Raw genomic sequence first — 21,329 nt, 5'->3', positions numbered from 1 at the left:
CATCACTTGTGTATCTGTTCATGGAGTAGATTGCATTAAGGTTGCATTTTGCTTTTGACACACTTGTCTAACTTCATAGCCCATAAAAATGGCAGTTCCAGGGAAACCTAAGAGTCCTAAGCATTGTGAATAAAGGCAATATGAAGTCATGCAATGGGAAGCAAAGACACCATTCATATTTCTAAGATTTCAATATTGGTGGCTTTAAGGGGAAGTTGATACAGCTGGGATAGAGGGAAGGCATTTCCCAGACTCTGAAATACCATAGACTAAAGAGAGGAAAGAGTTAACATGTCCCTCCTATTAGTAATTTCTTAATCCAGTGGTGAAAGGGTGACAGAGATACAAATCGTATATTCGTACTACATTTTAATGGAAATTTTTATTTCAGCATGGAATCAAGATTCGCTTTTAATGCCGTGTTGGTTCTGTTTCCTGACTTTATATTAATTAGTCAAGAGATACCAAAGGATCGATATCTCTATTTGAGAACTACTCATGAAATTTTACATGTGTTCTATTGACGTATCATTGTAAACAATTGGATGTCATTTCTCTAATTAGAAGGCATTCTAAAATTATGGAAACACAGGTACTACCTATAACTGGATGGGAATTGAAAAAAAAAAGGATTTTTCTTTATGTGATTCACTTTTTGATCCCAGTTAATAGAGATTGCTTGGCAAAGTTTAAAAATATTCTTGATCTAATTGCTGAGTTAAATTGCTTTTTTTTTGTTGTTTGTCGACAATTTTTTTCTTTTGGTTATTTACTCTGAACCAGAGCTTATTGGGCAATAGTTGACAAAGTCCAAAGATTTTTTTTTTACCTCCTCCTGTCCTAGTGTCTTGTTGTTTTGTCCTCATTTTTTTAATATTTGCTATTGAATTTCATAATATGTTTGAAAAGAGATTACAGGAAGATGCCATGTAAAATTAAGGTTAATATTCTCTATCTTCTTTGTTATATTTTAGTGAAAAAGAATTGGGTTGATGACTCATTGAAGTAACTTATATAGTATTCTCAGTATTTAATAGAGAACAGAATGAACTGGTGATCAATTTAGTCAATTTCTGATCCATTCACTTATATTATTCAACTTTGACCTGGAGTGAATGAAAATATACAATATCAGACTCAGTCATTTCTCTCTCAATCTCATCTGGATCTGAAGAAATTTTTAACACTGCCATAATCTCAGGGGCCAAGAAATGGGAGAAAGCAAAGAAAATATATGCTGTTTCTGTGATACCTGGATAGAATTTGGAAAACAGAGGGATAGGCATTATTTTCAATGTCCTAGGAATTATGGAATACGAATCTTGGTCATGGTATAGTTGTTTACCCATTACTGGAAGAGTAAATGGACTTAATCTGACTTAGAAACAGTTGAAAAGTGTTTAATGTTTTAAAAGTATTCTTTTAGAGAAATGGAATCATATTCTAAAGCCTGATAGCAATGTAAGGAATCAAAGTAAAGGAACAGAATATGTAGACTTCTACAAATAAATTAGAAGAGAATTGCATGGGTGCAGAGAGCAATCACTAACAATTAAGTTATTTCAGGAGATGTAATAATGGTGCATACAAGTTTGGAATTCAGGATAAACTTTTTCACTGATAGACCATTGATCTCTTAAGTAAATCCAATCAGATATTTAGATTGCTAAAGTTTGGGGGAGGGTCTCTTGAAGGGAGAAATTGTTTCACAGAAATACAAAGAAACTTTATGCCTATTGTTTTGTCATTTATAGCCCAGAATCCTATACTATATGCAACAGAGATATATCATAGTATATTGCTTAGGGGCATAGTTAATGAAATATTTGAATGTAGTCAAGGTATACTTGAGATGTAGACTTGAGATAAAGACTACGTTAAATAATAAAAGCCCAACTGATGTAGAGAAAACGATCAGGTGTGTGTGTGTGTGTGTGTGTGTGTGTGTGTGTGTGTGTGTGTGTGTACATGCGTGAGTGCATGCATATTTGTGTGCCCACATGCATGTGTGTTTTCAGCACATTTCCTCTTGTTTGGTTAAGGCTTTCATTTATCAGTGTCATTCCTGATTTGGTTGAAACGCAGTATAGTTGAACACTTTATTAGCTAGAGCTCAGATCTCCAGTTCTTGTTTGCAAACTGAGACCTCTTTGAATCAAAATTTGAAGCAAGAACATCGGCTGAGGCTTCTAAAAAATAAAAAAAAAATCTCCCAGCTCTAAAATCGCATCACTTTAAACGACATTTGAAAGGCACCCAGTTCCAAACTCCAGTGCCCCAAACCCTCACATGTATGCAGCTAGTAGCAGACAGATTATGTCTTGTAGCCAGGCTTTGTTTCTGAGCTCCTTTCTCTTCACCTGTAAAATGGATATCATTTGCACAGGAACAAGTGACTACACTGTATTCCTGGAGTTTTCAATCTAAGTACCATGTTTAATTCTTCTTTAGATTAAAGGCCCAAGACTGCTGTAAACTATTTGAGGTGTTTGAAAAGATAGAATTCTTTTTTCATCCCATGTTTTAAAACACTCAGGTACCTCAACTCATTCATCCTTACAAATTACAAGTATCATAAAGATGAATTCCTTATGGAGGGCTGGAAAAGACGCTATCAGGAAAGGGTAAAAGAAGAAATGGCACTTTCGGTCCAACACTTCAAATTATATTTTTCAAGATGAGATAAAAAGAATTAAAAAGAAACATCACATAGCTACACCAAGCTACTGATACCTTCATATGAATAAATAAAAATATGGGTTTAGGAAACAGTAAGATTAACCAAATAGGGAGTCTAAAGAATGCTTTTTTATAAAGTACTTTTCCAAATAAACTCAACCACACTTAGCATCACCTGACATTGCATTAGTAACTGGTTAGAAAATTTTAAGTAAAACTCAAACACTGTAAAGGCAAGCAATGAGAACATCCAGCTATGAAATATGCATCCAAAAGGCTGTATTATCTCAGAGAACAAGCTACACATATTATTAATATCTTACATTTGGCAGATTGCACGCTGGGTTTTTTTTTGGCACAGTTTGAAGGGAAAAATGTAGTTTTGCCATCAGTAACATTATCGTTGATAGATAGCTAAGACCTTCTGTATTATCTCTGCTTTGAAACAGTATCTCAGATATCCTGAAATCCTTGTAAACATAGGTTCAATTTTTAAGAAAAGATTCATGAAATTTTACTGTGCTGAAATTTTCTTTGCTTAATAATTATATACATTTGTTTTTAAATTCTCTGCTTGCCACATTGGACTTTGGAATACAACAAAATGGAATTAAGAATACAAAAGTATGTATTCCAAGAATGAAAAATCAATAAAGTGATATGCCCCAGTATAGATATAAAGGTTGGGAGAACATGAAAAGGATCTTACTGTACCCAAATTATACTTAGAGCTCTGACCAAAGAAAAATGTGCAAATTTTCTACTGTTAAACCAGAAAGAAAAATCTGGAAATCATCCAGCCCAGAAAGGTACTGCTAATATGTTTTATAGTGTAACATTTAGTTACATACAAGGTTGCTATATGATCCGACAGTTCTTAAATCAAGACTTTAAACTTTGTGATGCCTATCTCACTTCAATTCATTGGGTTTTAATCAAAGGTCATACAATCATGGGGCATACAACCAAACATAAAATTATTTATCCCCAGTGCTAAGGAATGCAGTTTATACTTCTGAAAATTTAGAAAAAAATTTGGATATCTCTAAATGTCAGCCATTGTATTTTGATTTTTAAAATCAGTTTAAATGTAGGAAAATCTAAAATAATCACCACTAGAAGAAAAAGAGTTTTTATTTGATAGCACATTAGTTCAATATGTGAAAATATTCACACATGTAATACTGATAAGGAATTGGCTAATTAAGTTTTGGTTTTGTGATACATATGATTATAATCATTTTCAATGATTATCCTAGGTAACTTGTATTTTAATAACAAAAGTTCAACTCTAGTTTCCTCTGACTACTGCTAATAATTAAATATCCTAAAATGCATCTTCTGTTAGCTTGGGAAATATGATATACTAATGGCTGGACTTTTTTTGAAAATACAAGGATAGCAAGTATATTTTCCAGTTTCAAACAGTTCTGTGTTAAGCTATACAAATTAAATTTCACTTGGTTATGAGAATGAATCATTTTATAGAGCATTTTATTGTTTTATTGAACAATAAAATAAAAAAGATTTTTGTCAGTATATGATGGTTACCCACACATACTTTTTGAAGCCAGTATTCGTACATGTTGTGCAAACATGAGGAAATATGACATAACTTAAAGAAATTATTAAGTACAGAAATCTGAATACTGTAGGTTTTCATAGTAAAAACTTGATGAGTGAATGTGTGTTAGCTACATATTTTACTATCTGTATGTTGGTGAACGTGGGAGAAATATTATAGACTTGTTTTTGATGGACAGGAGTATAATAAGCAACAACAGCCACAAAAAAATCACCCAAGAAATAGAACCTTTATTTTTGATGTAAAATTATTTTCCACTGGTATAATCTGTTGAAAGCCAGAACCTATCCAAAGTGCTGATACCAATTTAAGAAGATGATCTATTTCCTTAATTATACATCTGGGAAATATTAGCTGAACATTTTGTGGAGAACAGTCAATACCTTAGTTACCACTTATCTAAAATACTGCTAATGATCCACATAGTGCCAGTGTTTTGATGGCTAAAACCTAGGCTGAATATGAATACAAAGAACACAGTTGGGGGGGGAAAAAGCACACATTTTATACAAAACAGATTTCAGCCATCTGCTTGGCACTTAGGTTCGCGAATATAGGCAATAAATGAAAGAGAGCACTGTCCACATTTGAATAGTATCACTTTTATTGGTACCTTAGAAAAACCATAGGTTGTTTTTTTTAAGTGTGTGTATAGCCAATTATTTTTCTCAGTTAAATAATGAAAACAAAAGCCTCAGCCAAAATTTTGTTCCCTCCATCTTCTCTTCAATGTCAGTCTTCTTATCCCAGAAAAAAAAGGGGGTTTTGCTGATAAAGTAGAACTCACTGCTCTACTCCAGTGGCCCTAAAGCAAATGACCTTCTAGAAGAAGAACCCCAGATGGTAAGGAGCTAAAATACTATTTGCTTTAGGAGTCAGTTATGTTCTGAGCCCCGTTATGTGAATACTCTGTTGCCTGTCAAATCAGCTTGGAGTTTAATGATCCAGAAGTGCATCTGAATGTGATGCGATCCCATTTGTTCTGAATTTATGGTATTAAATCAGAGCAGTACGTTTTCTTCACAGTGAAATCAGGGGACAGAGTGTGCATGAGAGGCAAACATAGAATGGTAGGGGAACACATCATACGTAGCTAAAGTTCTGGAAGGAACCCTTAAACAACTTCAAGAGGAGAGTGTTGGTGAATATTCCACAGTGGAAACTTTAAATTTTGTAGTCCGATTAAGAGATGTGATAGACGACCTCTTAGCACACTGCAGATGAGAGATCAATCTCATTAAATAATAATAATTAAATAATCATGGTTTATTTAGGTACAACATATTTTCTTTTAAGAAATTAGCACACTTGAGTTGTGAAAATAGGTTAGCTTATTGATCTATCTTGGTTTTATGGACTGAACAAGAGCTTAAACCTTGAGGAAGAAGTAAATCTTTTGATCAAGCATAAAGAAACACTTTCAGAATCCCATACTTTCCAATATGGTAGCTGCTATCCACATGTCACTCTCAAATACTTGAAATGTGGCCAGTCAGATCCAAGATGTACTTGAGTATAAAACACACAGCAAATTTCAAAGACTTAAGTCAAGAGAAAGAATGTGAAATATTTGACTTAAGTTTCTTTTCCACTTTTCTGTGTATTTGCTGCTGTGACAACATTTGAATATCTTCACTGAATATACAGCATTAAATTTATTTTCATTTTTACTTTTTTTTTAGAAAAGCATGGCTACTAATAAACTTAAATTTATGCTTGTAATTCACATATATATTTATTGGATGGGATTATTTGAAACTTTTCTGTGGAAGGAAGAAAATGGAAATCTCTCTGATCAAGACTCATAGCTTGCAGCTTAGTAGGGTAGGCGTGAGTCACAAAAAGACTGAGGCTTTTATTTTATTAACGATTTTCCTTCTTTCATCCTGTCTCATGAAGGTGCAATTTTATCACTTAAAAAAGTAGTTATACAGTACTAACCCTGACTTTCACATGTGTGGATCTCATCCACGCTGTGAATAATACCAGTTTATCCCCAGCTATCATGTGCTTAACAAAGAAAAAATAAAAGGATGCCTGTTTAAGAATCACATTGATTATTTTGGGGATTATGCATTTGAAAGGGCAATTATATTTATTTCTTTGAAATGTCTCCATGTCTATCTTTAATTTTTCCATCATGGCTCAAAGCAGTGTGTGGTTGGGCAGAGATTTCCTTCAACTTTCGTGTCCCAGCTGATGCTTCACTGAGTTTCTTAAATGGACCCACCAGATCTGATCCAAGCTTTTTCTCTATACATATGGATATGCACTTATAAATATAGATGTAAAGATAGAGCACACATTCACCATGTACTTAACTTATTATGTGCCAGACTCTGTTCATCAGTTACTTTTTTTCCTGCATTATTTCACTCTTGCTCCACAGCCATCTTCCTTTACTTTTCAGCGCGACTTCACAAAGAAAAATCAAAGATTCAGAGAGTAGCCTAATTTCTCATAGGTAGTAAGTGACAGAAGGAGGAGTTACAAATCCAGGAGTCTTTCTTCCCCCAGTGTTGGAGATCTATCTTAACACCTCACATATATGAAACAGATGCTCTACCACTAAGCCACACGTTTACAGTACTCATCCTTATCTATCTATATCTATAGTTCTGTCTATGTTTATATCTATAGCTGTGGCTAGATCTATATCTATCTGTATCATCTCTATATTTTTATATCTGTAGTTATCTGAATCTAGTATTGATCTCAGTAATGGTGCACTATTTTTATTTTTATTTTTTGCCAGTCCTGAGGCTTGAACTTAGGGCCTGAGCACTGTCTTTGGGCTTTTTCCTCAAGGCTAGTGCTCTGCTGCTTCAGCTTTTGTTCATACATGGCACCAAGGAATAGAACCCAGGTCTTCGTGCATGGTAGGCAAGCACTCTACCACTAGGCCAAACTCCTAGCCCAATAATGCGCTGGTGGCTCACATCTGTAATCCTAGCTACTCACAAGGCTGAGATCTGAAGATCATGATTCAAAGCCAGCTAAAGCAGGAGAGTCTGTGAGACTCTTATCAATTAATTACAGGAAAACCCAAAAGTGGTGATGTGGCTCCCTAGAGTAGAGCCCAGGGACTGCACCCAGGCCAGAGTTCAACCCCCAAAGCCAGCAGGTAATAACAACAACAGCAGCAATAGCAATAATAATAATAATAATAGTATGGGTGCTGGTGACTCATGCTTGTAATCCTAGCTACTCAGGAGGCTGAGATTTGAGGATCTCCAATGACCCACCAGAAAACCAGAAATGGTGCTGTGGCTCAAAGTGGTAGAGCACTAGCTGTGAGCTAAAGAGTTCAGGGACAGCACCCAGACCCTGAGTTCAAGCCCCACATCCAACAACAGCAACAACATCAATAATAATAATAATAATAATAATAATAATAAATAATAAGTGAACTACTTCTCTAACGTTATTTTGAAGTGAACTACTTCTCTAACTTTATTTTGAAGGGAGTAACTTTTATTTGTAATAAATGTATATTAAATGCCTGCTATGCCATTTAGTATTTTAGATGCTGCTGAATATTTCTTTCTTTCTTTCTTTTTTTTCTTTTGGTTGTTCGTGGTACTTGAACTCTGGGCCTGGGCATTGTCCCTGAGATCTTCAGCTCAAGGCTAGTGCTCTACTACTTGAACCACAGATCCATTTCTGGTTTTCTGGTGGTTCACTGGAGATAAGAATCTCACAGGGGCCGGGAGTTTGGCCTAGTGGTTAAAGTGCTTGCCTAGCATGCATGAAGACCCGGGTTCGATTCCTCGGTACCACATATAGAAAAAAGCCGGAAGTGGTGCTGAGGCTCAAGTGGTAGAGCTCTAGCCTTGAGAAAGTCCAAGGACGGTGCTCAGGCCCTGAACTCAAGCCCAGGACTGGCAAAAAAAAAAAAAAAAAAAAAAAAAAAAAAGAATCTCACAGATTTTCCTGTCCAGGTCCTTTGCACCCTGATCCTTAGATCTCACCTTCCTGGGTAGCTAGGAAGACAGATGTGAGCCACCAGTGCCCAGTACAAACCTTACAAGTGACAGGCAGTGATTGTGTATAAAGTATTATTTCTTTATTTTTAGATAAATTCACTCAGGCACAGGGTTATGCCTATGTAGTATATATATACATATATATATATAATTCTTTCTATATATTTTCATGGCTTTTTACTAATGGCTACTTAGACCTATTTTTAAGGGATGCTGACTTCCAACTCATACCTGGAAATCCTTTACTGTGAGAAGTATAACTATATGAATTTTTTTCCTGGTATCTCTTTTTTAAGTACTTCACAGTGAAATGTAAATTGAAATAATATCTTTAGAGGCAGGCAGACTCTTTGCTTAGAAACTTGATCTGAAGAGCTTTTGCTGGCTCAGTAGTCAGGAAACCCTCCTTTTAGTATGATACTGTTTAAAGTATGGCTGTGTTCCCTTTTTGCACAGTGATATGCATGTGGGAACATATGTGGTGAATAATAGCACAATGTACACTAATCACTGACTAAGCTTCAGCCATTAGATTTTATTAAGTGATAGAGGAAATATGGTAATTTCAAGAAGGAGACTCTAAGATACATGGTATTAAAATGATGTGATTGACAATTACAGATTCATGAGAACAGAGAGCAGTTCGGGATAGAGTGACTTTAAGACACTGGATTTTTATATATAATGATTAGATTTGCATAAATTGGCGGAGGCTGAAAGTGAACCGTAGATCTCTGTTTGGGATCGTGATGTTTACGGGATATTCCTGTGATTAAAAATATCACAGACAGATATGCAGAAGCTTCTGGTATTTATGATTTCTTGATGCTTTACTAAGGAAAGGAATATCTAGCGTGGATGTTACAGGTGCCTTGAAAGGCCTTCTCCTGACCAGTTTTGTGATCTTTGCAGGTTATATAAACTTGGTGATTTAATTTCTTCATCAGCTAAGTTACCTTTTTATAATCTTTATTTTGGGGGTCATTTGTGTTTTTCAAATAAATAATCATATTCAACTTAGCTTGTAGAGCAAATGTCCATCCTATTTCCTTAGCAGATTTTCATAATCTAAATTTCCACATACAATAGCAGGCAGTATTGGACAGTAGTATACTGAGAATACAATATGAAATACTTGGTAAGCCTTGTTGAAACCCCTAGCTTTTGTAGCATTTATCTTTTAAATCAATTTTTATTACCTTTAAGTAGTTGTACAAAAGGCAGGCCATTTAACACAGCAGCTTACCAATATAATATATCTTGATCAATGTTACCCTTTCAACATTTTCACCTTTCTGTACCTTTTATTAGAACTAGAACTTCTTAAAAGAAGGAAATAATATGTGACTTGTATAATATATGCCCATTTGTGATATAAATATGTATTTAAAATGCTGTTTATATAGATTATGCATACATACATTCATGCACTTACACATTTACAAAAATTAAAGTACATGTTACATATATAACTCATATATGTATATGCTCATACAAATTATATTAGATCATGAGTATATACTATTTATATGATATAAAAATATAAGTGAACTTGGGACATGAATATAGTACATGGATATGAGTGTATTGAATAAAATGAAAGCTGTAAAACTAAAACCTTGGCTCGGATGAGTTTCGAGTGGACTGACTCATCATTTGTTACTATTTTCTGGTGAAAAGAAATCTCCTCAGTATTTCTGCCTGTTTGTTGGGGAGTGGGCACTGATTTCTGAAGGAATCATTTATTTTAGAGATCCTTAATTTGTCCTTAATAGAAGTATGTCACAGAAGACTCAGACATTCTACATGTTGCCATTTTTAGCAAAGACCAAATAAGAAGAAGGATACCGAATGATCACTCACTTAGTAAAAGTAGGCATTTCTATAAGTAGCGGAACTACTGTGTGCCAGGTATGTAGATTTCTTGATGAAAGGAGACAAGCAGAGATCTAAGAAAAGGCTATCAGTCTCTTAAACTACCTCCTTTAAATAACACTTGTTCCATCCAGGCTGTTGCTAAGAGATCAGGAACAGTTAGTTCTTGAGTGAGTTGTATTCTTGCCTAGATTTGAGGGCCTTCCCACTTCTGTCCTATAATTGACTCCATGTTGTCGAGTCCAGAGAGAAAAATAAGCAAGAAGTATCTGAAAAGCATTCTCCATGGGGCCCTAGCAATAGGTAAAATTTGACTTAGAAGGGGTTTGATCCCACTTGAGAAGCATGCTAAAACTTCCTGTGACTCACTGCTCATTCTAATAAGTTGTTTCTGTTAATAAGTTGTTTCAATATGTTGTCCAGAAAACCAATCTTACACTTTGAACGTTGTCCTAACTTAGCCTACATGAATCAATTCACAGTTAAGGTAATTTTATAGGCAGTCTTCATGTTTTAATTGTGCATCAAGATTTAGGGGCATACTGCACTCTGATTCATTCATTTAAAAATATGTGATGACCATTTTCAAATAACCAATTGGACAGGGAAGAGGGGAAAACAAGATGAGGGGTGAGGGTGGGTGGAGGGAAATGGGAACCAAGACATGAGAAAGGGTATCAATGTATGTGAATTAATGCACCTTCTACCTGGCAAATATAATGTAACCCTTCTATTAATTACAATAAAAATATATGGGAAAAATATGTAGTAAATCCTTCTGTGGGCAGAGTCAAGAAGGGCAAAGACAAACATCAATGTGAATCAAAGCAGTGGAGAAGTAGTTAATTCCAGGAACAATAAATAATATAAATTTTATTTTTCAGCTGGATACCTGTGCCTCTTTTCTGTAATCCTAGCTATTCAGGAGGCCGAGATCTGAGGGTCAACATTCAAAGCTAGCACAAGCAGGAAAATCCTTAAAAGTCTTTTTCCAATTCACCAGCAGAAAAGCCAAAAGTGGGGCTGTGTATGTTTCAAGTGGTAGAGCACTCACTCAGAGTGAAAAAGCTCAGAGACAACACCAAGAGTAACCCCAGAACTGACACTAACACACAATGATAACTACTACCACCACCACAATGACAAAAAAAACCAAAAAAAACAAATAAGCAAAAGTATTTTACCAGTTAGCCATTTTATCAATATGGAGTAACATTTAAAAATTCTATTGTTATTTATTTGAAAAAATCAACATTTTTCTACCAAATGATGGTTTTGATTTGGGCATCCTCTTATTATTATTTATTATTTATTATTATTATTATTATTTCCTTTTCTTCTAGTACTAGGGCTTGAAATCTGGGTCTAAAACTCTCCCTTGTTTATTTTTGTTTGTTGTTGCTGTTGTTTTTCAATGTTGATATTATACCACATTGAGCCACAGGTCTACTTCATGTTTTCTGGTGGTACATTGGAGATAAGAGTCTTATAGACTTCCCTGCCTGAGCTGGCTTTGCAACTGGATCCTCAGATCTCAGCCTCCTGAGTAGTTAGGATTACAGACCTAAACCACCAGCACTTAACCTCATTACTAATTTTTAACTCTTGACTTTTCTTTGTTTGTTTGTTTGTTTTCTGAGTCATTTGAAAGTAAGTTCTATGTGAACATTCACAAGAACTGGACTATTCTCCTGCAACTATACCACCAAAGAAAGTTTAACATTCACTCTATTTGACATTTAATATTTGACATATAATCCAGATTCTGGTTTTCTAATTGCCCCCAGTGGTGCATTTAATAACATTAAGAAATATGAAAGGATCAAATCAGATATCAGGCACTACATTTAGTTATCTACATAGTAGCAAATTTAAAAATACAACTATTTGTAGAGCAATTACGATTAGAATTCGTCTTGTCGAAAGAAAGTACGTACCAATTTCAGATTTTTTGGTTTATTGTATTCAAGGACTTTTTGGGGTTTTTTTTCTGTCTTAGATTTTAAGAAACTTAACCTGAAACCAGAAAGCTGGCTGAGTTTCCATGATTTGTTTTGTATAGGACTATTTTGGATCTTGTTGATATTGAGTGAGAAAACTGCTTCCATAGTCCAAGAAACCATCAGACTCTATCGGTAAAGACTACTTCAAAGATGGCCATAAATAGAAAAAATTATGAAGATAGTTAAAAATACTGATGACAAAGTCTGTGTAACAGCGGGGCACTGTAAAAGTGTGTTTTGTTAGAGTTTGTGTTTGAAACTACAGTGTTCACTTTATTAAGAAATTGTAGATACTAACTTCAGTAAAAATTCAACTTTAGTCTTCATTTTTCTGTTTCAACTAATTGAAAATTAGAAGTGCCTAGCTGTCAGGAAGGTCAGTGAGACTGGAGTTTAAAAGAAGTCCTGGCAGGAAAGTCCATGAGACTCTTGTCTCCAATTAATCAGCAGAGGGACAGAGTGCCAGCCTTGAGCAAAGAAAGCTCAAAGACAGTTTGAAGTCCTGAGTTCAAATCCCAGGAATGTCACCAAAACCAAAGGAAAGAAAATTAGAAGTGATCACATCTAAGGTTTCTAAAATATTTCACACATTTGGAAAAAAATATTAGAGACAATAGAGATCACTTTCTAATTACACCACCTTAAAATACAACTTAAAGGACTGAAGCTGTAGCTCAATTATAGAGTGGCTGGCAGTCAAATGCCAAGCCCTAGGATCAAGCCCTAGCAGCACAAAAATTATATACATACATATATATATGTATATATATACAGAACACATAAATATAGTGATATACAAAATACATGTACATGTAGCTCTATACATGTGTATTAGTTGTCAAGATCTAATAACAAGGGATTTTTTTAATCAACCTTTTCCAGTCCTCTTTTCTGACTACCATTCTGCTCAAATTCAGTAAGTGTGTCACTTGGAAAACTGGTCCTTTTGAAACACAGGATAACAAGCCTTTGTACAGATCCTCGTCATACATTTCCTTTGCTATATGATATTTAACTGCTTACATGGCCTTTCTTCCTTTGGTTGTACAGAGGTTTGAACTCAGAGTTTTGTGCTTGCTTGGCAGGGGTTCTACCACTAATCCTAATTCCTTGGTCCTATGCATTCATGATGGGCATAGAATTTTACTTCTTCTCCTGACACACACTGGACTGCAATCCTCCTGTTTTTGCTTCTTCCCAAAGCTAGTTTGACAGGCTGTGCACTGCCAACTTCTTCTGTTGAGATGGAATTTCGTGCATTTTCCTGTCCAGACTGGTTTAAAACTGTGACCTACCCATTCCAGCCTTCTAAGCAGCTAAGATTAGAGGCATGAGTCACCAGTGCCCAGTTTACTTAACCTTTCTCAATTCAATTTTCCTCGTGTGCAAAATGATTTTCTGTGGCTATTAAATAATCGAGTATATGTAAAGGGTTTTAAATTGACCCAAGGGTGTCTTATACCCTGAATAAATATTAGCCATTATTATTGATAGTGATTTGTCAATATTTGCAGTAATTAATAGGGATGTCCTGTGGAAGTCAGCATGGTCAAGTTAAGAGAGCATAAGTGCTCTGTACATTCCACTATCCAGTTCTTCACCAGCTTCTACAAACATAGTGATAATCTCTCTCGATTTAAGAAGGCATATCCTTACTGAGCTTATAGTGGGATGGAAGAGACAAAAGGAAGCACACCATTAGTGGAAAAGAAAGCACCCTGTTTTATGGAAGAGCACAAAGGGAGCCTGGGTGATGTTTCAGGCTGAAGAATGGGTGAGAACTGAGAGAGTAGATTGGAGAAGTTTGCAGATGGGGACAGAGTCCCAGCTTCTTTCCTAAGACTGGATTTGTGTACCAGCCTGCCTTCTGTAAATGTGGGATGGGTTTCCTGAGGAAGCAGTTTGACCATTCTTGTGAGTGCCTCAGTTTACTCATTTGTAATGAGCCAGTAAGAATATCTACCCACTTTCACAGGGCTATTTGGCAGGTTAAAAACAATGATCACTGACAACTTCAACAACTTACCCCCTTGACATTTTAAGTCTCAGTATATGTGGTCTTGTGTTGTCTGAGGATTCAGCTTGTTGTAAGTCCTGCTCACAATCTAACCATGCTGGAAGAGTTACAGTACCGCAATTTGTGTCTTAGAGGTGATGGATCCTCCCTTGCAAAATGTCTTCTGCCCTCCTCCTCCTCCTCCTCCTCCTCCTCCTCCTCCTCCTCCTCCTCCTCCTCCTCCTCCTCCTCCTCCTCCTCTTCCTTCTCCTCCTCCTTCATCTCCTCCTCTTCTTCTTTTCCTCCTCTTTCTTCTCATCTTCCTCCTCCTCCTCATCTTCATCCTCCTTCTCCATCTCCTCTTCTCCTCCTTCTCCTCCTCTTCCTCTTCTTCTTGTATAGTATTAAAGAGGATGATCTTCCGAAGTGAGGATATCCAACCTGGTATATTGATATTTTTTTCCTTGGTGTATTAAAGTAAGTGGCATTTTGTGAAAGAAAATAATGCTAATAATTATAACAACAAAAGCAATCTAGCCATGCATTCAGGAAAAATTTAAAAAGGGTTGAATTAATTTTTTATTAGAAATTTATTAACATTGATTTTTACATCTGAATTAATTTTTTTTAATGAAGTCTTCTACTCAGATGTTCTTGGAAAGTTTCTGGAACAAAGTTTGCTTCAGCCATGTGAACAACATAGTCGTTTGTTTTTGCTAGCTTGCTGTCCTTCCCTGCAAGACTGAGCTAACCTGGTTACATTTATTGGTTGTTTACTTATTGGTAATGCCTTTCATCCCACTAAGGTTTTGGAGGGCTGAGAGAGAGCTGAAAAATGTAAAGTCTAAATGAGGAGGAGAGGAGGAGACATTGCAAGACAGCTTGTGGGGAAACTGTCTGTTGAGCTCTTTTATTAAATGAAAAGCTTCAATTAAACTGTTAAATTAAGATTATCCTGTTCATTGATGGAGTCAGACAAACTTCAGTGTTCTTTTTTTTCTGCAAATTTTACTAAATATAACAACTTTTTGTTGTTGTTGTTGTTGGCTCAATACAAGCTGTCACGTTATGTTAGGTCTCAAAAATAGTAATTCCAAAGATTGTTGATGAATGGATTAGATATCCTCAGGTGAAAATACGCATGTTCCTGAAATTGTAAAGAAATAACATGGCTTCATAACTAGAGATTACATTGATGCTGATCCACATTATTTAATTACATTCTCTCAGGACCTGAGTTTTGGCTTTTTTTCTGTTTTCCTTTTACTCTTGCAGGGAAGACTTTTTTTTCCCCTTGCTCAGTGGGATTAAATAATTTTATGAGCTAAAAGGTTCATTTTCTTTCCAGTATTACATATTTATTGTCAGATGTTCAAATAAGAACAACCCCATGAAGTTTGAACTTTGACTCATTCTTTGTAGACTCCTGAATTTAATTGGCTATTTAATATTATTCAGCTCACTGTACAGAATATTTTACTGAGCAGAAAAAAAAATAAATAAGAATCAAGAGAGTAAGGCAGTTTTACATATTTTAAGAGGTTCTCATGGACAGTTTTTCAAAAAATATATAGGTATATATACTATCAATATCTAACTTAGATTTTACATTGTAAAATATTATAAAGTTTTTATATTATAATGCTAACATTATGTATGTTAACATGACACTGATCCAAATATGGAAAATAGATAATAGGTCCTTGTTCTTTAAAAGGTTTAATATGCAGAAAACTCTGAATTATCTATTGATGTTTCCCATTGCATTTATGGCTGAATTTGAAATATGACTACAGAGAGAGAGAGAGAGAGAGAGAGAGAGAGAGAGAGAGAGAGAGAGAGCGCCTATCTGTGCCTATATTTTGCTCAAGGCTCTCTACCACTTAAGCAACGCCTCCACTGTCAGCGTTTTTCGTTGGCTAATTGGAAAGAAGAGTATCATGCACTTTCCTACCCCAGCTATCTTTGAACCATGGTCTTCAGATTTCAGCCTCCAGGGTAGTTAGGATTACAGATGTGAGAGCCACCAGTGCCTGGAAATATTTGCCATATTATTAACAGTCTATTGATTACATGTTACAGTTTGCAAGAAGTAGTAGTTCTCAAATATGAGGATGACCACAATAGGTGGCTTTCTTTTGGGTTCCTGATTTAAGGCTCCTATCTGAAAGTTTTGCTAATTTGTTATGTTTGCTTTCTGCTTTTAGTAGCTGTAAGGGCAATAACTCTTAAAGATTATTGTCAGTACCTGTAATACTAACTATTCAGGAGATTGGTATGAGGATCATGGTTCAAATCCAGCCTGGGCAGGAAAGTCCATGAGATTCTTTTAATATTTTATATTTATTATTTATTATTTTTATTGTAATGTATAGAGGGGTTACAGTTATATTCCCCAAAGTCCATGAGATTCTTATCTCCAAATAATCACCAGAAAAGCAGAAGTGGTGCTGTGACTCAAAGTGATAGAGTGTTAGCTTTGAAAAAACAAAACAAAAACTCAAAAATAGCATCCAGGCCCTGAGTTCAAATCCTATGACCAAAAAAGATTATTGTTTGAAGTATAACTACTTCACTTAATAAAAATAAATCAGCACCTATATTCTCACACTATAATCCTAGCTACTCAGGAGTCTGAGATCTGAGGATCTAGTTTCAAAGCCAAATCATTCAGGAAAATCTATAAGACTCTCATCTCCAGTGAACCATCATAAAACCAGAAGTGGGTGCTGTGGATCAGAGTGGTAGAGTGCTAGCCTTGAGAATTTTTATTCTCAGGGACAGTGCCCAGGTCCTGTGTTCAGGTCCCAAGATGGACAAAAATAAATAAATAAAATTATATATAAATAAAATAGTATATATATATATATATATATATATATATATATATATACACCAAGAGGGTTAAATGTTAGGATTATTCTACTTGAGAATAATCTAAACCTCTTCATTTAAATGTCACTATTTTGATGGTCTGCTGTTCCAGCTGTTAAAAGAATTGCAAGTTCAAGGCCAGTGCAGACAAAGGTAGCGAGTTGTTGACTCAAAAGCAAAATGAGTACAAAATAGCTGGGAAAAGTGTGAAACTCTTAAATTCATTCCCCAGTACTGCCCCAACGAATTTTTTAAAATAGATAACCAGCTAGCTGGGTGTCATTGGTTCATGGCTGTAATCTCAGCTACCCAGCAAGCTGTGATTTGAGTAACTCAGCTTGAATCCAGCCTGGACAGGATTGTCTGTGAGACTCTTCATGCCAGTTAAAAGCCTAAAAGCTAGAGATGGAGCTGTGGCTCAAGTTGTATATCATCAGTTTTGGGGGGAGGCAGAGAAGCTAAGGTAAAGCACCCAGAAACTGTGGATATGCCATGTACTGGCTTAAAAAACAGTCCAATAGATTATTTGTATAACAATGAAAAATTAAAGAACTATTTTTGAATGATGTTTAAAACAATGTTTGGGTGCTGTTTTCTAATATAATAAAAGCATGTTTTTCTATGCTTTACCTCTTTCAATGGAATACACATGCATATGATAACTTTTATTGGCTCAGGAAATCGGATGTCTAATGAAAGTATTACAAACAAAAGGTATAATGCCTCCTCATGTCAGTTTGCTGAGCTTCCATTGGGAAGAATTCTATTTCAGTTAAAGTGTGATTTGTCAATTCAAGCCTACCAGGATTGACCTTCAGTAAATCCAGAAAGAGAAATCCAGCTTGCCCTCTGCTGGAGATTGAGCCTCTGAGATCCTGCCAGGCTAGATTAGCTGTGGGTCTTTTCTTTCTCCTGGTTCCTGATCCTAACTGTCTCTCTTGGCTTTTGCTCTGTATTTTCTCTGGGATAATCTGCTTGGATTAGATTCTGCCACACTGGTTTTCCTGAGAGTTGGACCAGAAGGCAGTGACTTCTGCCCAGTGTGTCTCCATGGGGGAAGACCATCTTTCCCTCTGCTTCACTTTGCTTTCATGGCTTGAACGCACACCTCTTGATGATCTAATGGACAGCCAACCTTTGGGGCTCTGGAAAATGTAATGACTCTCTGGAAACAAGAGAATTTCAAGATGGACTTGGCTTTGTGAAGATCTTCATATCTTGTGACTCATGATACCAGCACACTAAAAGGTAGCCATAGAATTTGCCTAGATTCATATCCCTTACTGGTTAATTCAGAGACAACACCAATGGTCCTTAAAGGAAAACAGAGATCACACAAGTATTCTTTAGCAAACAGTATCAAGATTTTGTTGTTGTTCCTTTCTTTTTTGTGCGTGTGCAGGTCCTGAAGTTTGATCTCAGGGCATGGGCTCTGTTTTTGAGCTTTTTTTGGCTCAAGCCTAGCACTCTACCACTTGAGCCACCGCTCCACTTCTGTCTTTTCTGAATAGTTTATTGGAGATCAAGAGTCTGACAGACTCTTCTGCCCAGACTGGTTTTGAACTGTGACCCTCAGTTCTCAGTACCTGAGTAGCTATTACAGGCATGAACATCTGGCTTAAAGATGGTTTTTTTTTTTTGGACATCAACAATGTTTACTTTCAGGCAAAAATGTAGATGGTATAATGCCTTTCTTGGTATTTATAGCCTGTGACATGAAAGTGAAAAATTGAAGTCTTGATTTGTCATCTTTTTAACAAAGGTGAAGTATTTTTAACCAGTTAGGGAACATCTAACATCTAGGCTTTTCCCTCCCTGCATATATGTAGGTTGGCCTGTATGGGAACATGCATGTATAAAGGTAGGAATGCATACATACGTGCATGTATGTGTATATTGTGTGTATGTGTTCCTACCTGTATACATGTAGAGTCATAATTCCAGGACAGGAAGGAGGAAGAGAAATAGAAGTGACAGGTGTGTGCGTGTGTGTGTGTGTGTGTGTGTGTGTGTGTGTGTGTGTGTGTGCAGCATGGGTCAGAAGAAGAGAGAATGAATGTCACCTTGGAGACTTAGAAGGGAAAGTGAAGGGAAAAGAGTATATTGTACCTATAATACTGTGGATGGTTTTAATTTTTTTAAGTCAGTCTTGGGACTTGAACTCAGGCCCTGGGTGCTATCCCTGAGCTCTTTGGTTCAGGGTTAGTACTCTACCACTTTCAGCCACAACACCACTTCTAGTTTGATTTTTGTGCCCAGGCTGACTTTGAACCTCAATTCTTAGATCTCAGCCTCCTGAGTAGCGGGGATTACAGGCATGAACCACCAGTGGAAAGCTTAACCCCTCTACACCCAATGGCCTCCCACAAAGAGTTTGTGAAGCATATTTTAGGTGAATCTGAGTGGTTTCTGTGATTGGTGGAGATTGCTCATTTTGATGATTGTTTTGATGGAGTTGATATGATTCAGACATATAAAGCAAACGGCTGACTCGGCAAAGGGCCACCAATTAATTGTTTTAATGTTGGCTTTACTTCGTTTAGTAAGAGCCTTCATTTTTTTTTCTTTTTTTCTTTTTGTATTGAATGTGGTAAGAATTGCACAGACTTTTCAGGCATACAACAGAACGATTTTATCCTGAGAACCATTGTTACTTTTGTCATTTCTCTTGGGAATATAGGCTTTCTTGTATTGTGATCTCTTCTGAAGTAAATGGACTTTCGAATTTTTCAAGAACAACGCTTTTTAATGTTTGTTTTTCCTTGTAGATAATTATCACTTCCATCCAACTCATCAGTCACCTTTACGCTACATTATCTGCCACTTTTTAAAATCAGTTATTCAACTCGATCATCAAAATGGTATCTTTTGGGGGGAATGGAAATATTTTTGGTAACGCTGTAAAAAAAGGAATAGTGTGCAGTCTATGTAAATAGAAGAGAGTGCTGATAAATTCACTTGTCTAACAGCAACATGGATTAAACGGACTCAGTGGCTCTTGCCTAGCTACTCAGGAAGCTGAATTCTAAGTATCATAGCTCATAACCATCCCAGGTAGAAAAATTCATAAGACATTTCTTGTCGTATGTGGCACAAAGCTAAAAGTGGAGTTGTGATTCAAATGGTAGAGTGCCAGCTTTGAGTCAAAAAGCTGAGCATGAGGCCTGCATTTCAAGTCTTTATACCAGCAGCACACGCACACACACACACACACACACACACACACACACACACACACACAGCAGTAGATTCAAGTGATGAACTCTTAGCCTTTAGTGTAGCATGAAGATAACAGCATTGGTTAGTTGATTGAGAGCTAGTATTATTGTCCTTTGAATGCATCTGTGCCATGCTACATACAACTTTTTGAGCTATTTCTATTCTCATTTTTTATTTCATCTATCATCTATCTATCTATCTATCTATCTAATATATTATTTAGTGTGTGTATGTTGGTACTAGGGTTTGAACTCAGGCCCCAGGCACTTCTCCTGAGTTCTTTCGTTCAAGGCTAGTTCTCTACTACTTGAACCATAGAGCCACTTTCATCCTTTTTTCTTTTCTTTTTTTTTTGATTTTTTTTATTGTAATTAGTAAAAGGGTTACATGATATTTGCCAGATAGAAGGGGCATTAATTCACATACATTGATACCCTTTCACATGTCTTGGTACCCGTTTCCCTCCCCCCTCACACCCCCCACCCGTCTTGGTTTTCCCCCCTTCCCTATCAAATTTCAAATATCCAAATACAAATAAATTCAATATATCAGATAACAAAGTGAGATACTATACCAATCTGAGATAACCAAGGGACAGCAAAGGAGATGAGAGACAACATAGTACATTAAGGACAACAATCATTCATTATATGGCTTTTGTTTCACTATCCTGGAGGTCCTTTCAATTAGCTTCATATTATATGTCCTTATGTATCAAGATTTTGCTCTATTGCAAATCTTTGCTAGTAGAGCCCAAGGTTTCTACTGATTATGACGAATGAGGGAAACCATTGAGCCTAAGTTTCTTTGAGTCTGGCTTACTTCACTTAATATGATTTTTCCTAGTGGTTTTTAACTGGAGTTAAAAGTCTCACAGAGTTAATTGACTGCAGTGACTTTGAGCTGTGATTGTGAGATCTCAGCCTCTTAAGTAGCTGGGAAAAATCAGATCCCCGGTACATGGTCATTTTAAATAACACACTAGAGCTTTGTAAGGATTATTAGAGATAAAATAAGACACATGAATGGGCAAGGGAACCTGCAAAGGAAGAACCCTTGTCAGTTTACTTCTGACAGCAACTTAGAGAAACAATGAGAACAACAGCCAAAAA

General features: G+C 36.1%; 1 protein-coding gene across 8 annotated transcripts in view; it reads left to right on the top strand.

Moving 5' to 3' along the window:
* The window catches only part of Sox5 (SRY-box transcription factor 5), a 732,928-nt gene that overhangs the window by 370,971 nt on the left and 340,628 nt on the right, over positions 1–21,329 (top strand). The window contains exon 1 of one of the 8 annotated variants that reach the window (XM_090324495.1): positions 17,852–18,246. The exons of the other annotated variants lie outside the window; for them this stretch is intronic. The gene's annotated coding sequence lies outside the window, so the exon portion shown is untranslated. Of the gene's footprint in view, positions 1–17,851; positions 18,247–21,329 lie in introns of those variants that run through there. 8 annotated transcript variants of the gene reach the window in all.

This window comes from Megascapheus bottae, chromosome 35, assembly GCF_031878675.1.
Source record: "Megascapheus bottae isolate mThoBot1 chromosome 35, mThoBot2.hap1, whole genome shotgun sequence".
In the NCBI taxonomy this organism is placed as follows: domain Eukaryota; kingdom Metazoa; phylum Chordata; class Mammalia; order Rodentia; family Geomyidae; genus Megascapheus; species Megascapheus bottae.
Note: the sequence above shows the minus strand (reverse complement) of the source record. Positions and strands in the feature narration are given on the sequence as shown.